This window comes from Mytilus trossulus, unplaced genomic scaffold, assembly GCF_036588685.1.
Source record: "Mytilus trossulus isolate FHL-02 unplaced genomic scaffold, PNRI_Mtr1.1.1.hap1 h1tg000110l__unscaffolded, whole genome shotgun sequence".
Taxonomy (NCBI): domain Eukaryota; kingdom Metazoa; phylum Mollusca; class Bivalvia; order Mytilida; family Mytilidae; genus Mytilus; species Mytilus trossulus.
This window is the reverse complement of record NW_026963297.1, coordinates 32,968-37,399: the sequence shown is the minus strand read 5'-3', so window position 1 is coordinate 37,399 and position 4,432 is coordinate 32,968. Positions and strand designations below refer to the sequence as shown.

General features: G+C 31.6%; 1 long non-coding RNA gene across 1 annotated transcript; it reads right to left on the bottom strand.

The window, feature by feature from the left end:
• Nucleotides 1–341: 341 nt before the first annotated feature.
• Nucleotides 342–3,234, bottom strand: LOC134700033 (uncharacterized). The gene is made up of 3 exons (XR_010103740.1): nucleotides 2,390–3,234; nucleotides 1,664–1,741; nucleotides 342–409 (listed from the first exon to the last, which is right to left on the bottom strand). It is a non-coding gene; the product is annotated as an uncharacterized LOC134700033 (long non-coding RNA).
• Nucleotides 3,235–4,432: the final 1,198 nt, after the last annotated feature.

Here is a 4,432-nt window from a genome sequence, read left to right as displayed (position 1 = left end):
TAGGAATATCTGACTTAAATTTATTTGATGAAATAGTTGTTTTTCACAATGCTTTTTCAAATCATAAGTTCAGCATTTTATCAAAAAAATCCTATGCGAATCAAGTAGGCAAAATAAAAAATTCAATGGAGGAAAGGGTTAAGGAAAAAAACCATGCAAGTTCTGTACATTTCTTGTGACAAGGCCTCTCTGATTTACTTGGACCTCAGCTTTGTGCCTTGTGCTTTCAGCTGCCTCTAGTATTTACAGTCTAGTAAATGACTTTGGTCTATCCATGTAAGATTCAGTCAAATCCGAGGTCTTGTGATCAGGCGAGTTTATTTACAGAATCACTGTTCCAACTTAAATTGTCCTCTTCAGACACTAGCAGTTTCTTGGCTTAAAGGACCTTAGCTCTATTTTGTAGATTCTGTAATAAAGTAATTATAAAATGTTTAATTTTATTAAATTGACTAACTGATATCTATATGACAAAAGAAATAATTTTCTGCATGCAATTATTCTATCTTAATGCAGTTGTAATCAAATCATAAACATTTGCATTTAAAAAATATTCTAATGAGTGACCCAAAAATATCTTGTGGCATAACTCTATTAAAAGAATAGCTAGAAGTCATGATAAATTTTGTATTTTCTATGGACCATGAAATTGGGGTCAAAACCATTAATCTATCATTAGAAAGATTATAAAATAAGGCACATGTGTGTCTTTTTTTGAGTTGATTGTTCATTAACTTCATCAACAACTATCCTGACCAGAACAGATATAAAGATGAACAAAAAAAAGCATGAATCATTAAACATAAAACCCTTCTACTATTGTTGGCTGACATTACATTTTATTACAACTATTACACATTGTGATTTATTCATCAACATTAAAACATTTATTGATTTGTATCTGACAGTTTATATTCAAAAACTCCTACTTTCATTGTTTTCTCTTATTGTGTAGAATATATACAACTTTTATCATTTGATGTGTGATTTTGGTGAGTGTTTGATGTGTCTTTGGGCACACTATGGAGGTCTAAAATTATGTAACACTCTCTTTTCCCCTAGGGAGATTGTTATTTGAATAACTCTTTGTTGTCTTTATTAATTTCAATATAAATCACAATATTAGGTACAGCAATTGTGTTTTCTTTTGACATATGAGAAGAATTTGTAAATAGTACAATCAGCTGTATACAATATAACCAACAACAAAAAATCTGAAATTGGATTACTGCCCTTTTAACTTAACCTTATATGTATTTATAATTTGATCTATAAAGTAATATTTAATCAATAGAAATGTTAAAAATTTCAAACAAGATTTAAGTCAGTCATTGTTTGATTTGGCTTATTGTACTAAATACACAATTAATTTTATTTTTTGTTGTTTTTTTTCCTGCAATTTTTTTTGTGACACTTAATTGTAAAAAGAGTATAATTCAATCCCCCATGACTCTATTCATGCTATTTGTTTGATGTCTCTACTCTCATTGGCAACCACACTTCATCACCTTATAAATTTATTTTTGCAGGCCTCTACTAACAGTATTTTCCATAAAATATATAAACAATAAAAAGCTAGTACAATCATGACAATGAGTACTATTAATTTATCCCAAGACTTGGTCTAGTCATGTGAAATTGATGTAATTACTAAATAGCTTACTTCAAAATAGAACCAGCTGCTGTTTTACATGCCCAGACTAGATTGTATTTGCCTATAAGCATCATGAACAGCTACTAACTGCAAAATAAAACATAAAAAATTCCCTAACTAAATGTGCATTGCCAGGAGATAATTAGTTGAATTTAAAAAATTTCAAGCAAGTCTAGTATATATCATAAACATTGCATATTATATTTGTTAAACTTAGTCTAAGCAAAGGAAATTTACAGGGTAAAGAGGATTCCCAATATATATATATTATAGATATAGGCAGATGTGGTGTGAGTGTCAATAAGACAACTCTCCATCCAAATAACAATTTATAAAATTAAACAACTATAGGTCCATGTACGGCCTTCAACATGGAGCCTTGGCTCACACCGAACAAAAGGCTATAATGGGCCCCAAAAAATAATTACAATGTTTGGCTTTTTGAAACATTATGATTACATGTATATGTATATATTCCGACAGACATTTCAACATACATGTACATATAAGGTACATTTATAGATTTTAACAATACTGAACAAGTATATAAGCTGATAACACTAAAAAGGCACACAAAAGTAACTTTATCTTTTATCAAAGACAATTGCAGTGTGCACGTCTCTATTTGAATGACATGACATGACAATGTACATTTATATCTTTTGAAATATTTTTAAAAATCATAAATTCAGAAAATGTAGACAATATATACAGTGTATATATACAATATAATACCTTTACATGTAAAGGATCATGGATGGCTGTTGTATTCCCTTATCTTTGAGCACCTGTTTCTGCTTGCAAATCAATTCTCTGTAATAATTGATGCAATTCTTCAATTTTTTCACCTTAATCGTTCGATCATCAAGATTTCTGTTGGGGAATCCATCATCTTCTGTATTAGCTAAGTAAAATTAAAACTCTTTGAGAGAATGTAAATATTCATCATGATGTTCATACAATTATGATAGTTAGTTTAAATTCTGTTATGACCTTAAGCTTATGCATTTAAAACTTGAGTCATTGAACTGTAGTAATATGTATATAAACAGCATGTACATGTACAGGTTTGCCATGTTTGCAAAAATTTACTCAATAGTCATAATATAAATGAAGGAAGTATGGTGACCAACATGTATGTATCATTTGTATGGCTAGTAATTGCATCGACATCAGTTGGTCATTGGTGGATAGCTTTTATTTTGGAAACATACCACATTGTTTACTTTAATCTTATTAATCTTCATATACAATATGAACATGATGAACAATGCACATATCTCAAGTTTTCTCGTTTGAATTGTTTTACATATGTCTTATCGGTCGTCCCACTGTCTATATCACTCTGTTCAGCTCTTAATATTATTCCGTATCATGTCTTTGTGACGTCAAATACATTGACCCGGCCTTATTAACTTTGACCCGGACATATCAGCGACGTCATAATGTTTGAACCGACGTTAATAACTTTGACCCGAACTTATCAAGTCATCTTGTGTGTGCTGGTGAAACAAAGAAGACACTTCTTAAACACGCAAATATAGCCTGATAAATTGATTATCAGATTATCTGCATATTGATATTGGAAATGCTATGCTCACTTGTCAAAAAGCTTCATATGATGTCTTGCAGCTGATATTTTACGATATCAACATGCAGATAACCTGATAATCGGTACTTATCGAGGCCTGTTATAGCTGACTATGCGGTATGGGCTTTTGCTCATTGTTGACGGCTGTATGGTGACTATAGCTGTTAATGTCTGAGTCATTTTTAGCTGTGGAACTGTAGCTCATAGGTCCTTATGTTATTTTTTGACTATTTGCGGACCTTCTATACTCATACATGTAGGTCCTTATGTTATTTTTTGACTATTTGCGGACCATCTATGCTCATAGGTTCTTATGTTATGGTCTGCAAATAGTCAAAAATAACATAAGGACCTATGATCTACGGTTCCGCAGCTAAGTCATTTTGGTCTCTTGTGGACATGTCTCATTGGCCATTTTGGTCTCTTGTGGACAGTTGTCCCTTTGGCCCAATGAGACAACTATCCACAAGAGACCCTAAAAATGACACAGACATTAACAACTATAGGTCACTGTACAAACCTTCAACAATGAGCAAAGTCCATAATGCCTAATGGCAATCATACCACATCTTCTTTTTTATATATCACTAAGCATTTGAATTTATACCAATGTCAAGGGTTCAACTTGTATTGTCACCTGGTAAGTTAGGTACATGTACCTATAGAACAGGTCAATTATCCAATAATCATTAAAAACTTCAGCGCAGTTTGTAACTAGTATTCACAATAAAAAATAATTAGGTTTGCACGACCTGACCCGGATTCCTCCTTTTTAAAGGTTTTGGGAATAACATATATGGGGCATGCATATCAGAATAATCATAAAAAGTAAATTGATTGTGTAAGGTTATGTAATGTATAATTATCTGTAAGTAATACGGTCACCAAATCGAAAATCCTGCTGTTCTTCTTCTTTTCGAATTTGAAAATCCCGCAACATGACGAGTTAAAGATTGCTATATAGAAAACACTCGAGGCAACCGAAAGGTGCACGGTCGCACTAAATACCAGTAATATATTATTAAGCCAAATAAAATAATGTATCCTAGTTGATAGATTGAGATAATACACGCTGTTATAATTGTTTAAAGGATGTGAATTACAGAATAAATGACAGACACATGATCTTCAGAAATTAACTAGTACAGATAATAAAGTATTTTCCTGGTCTACTTTTTGGTCTTAAC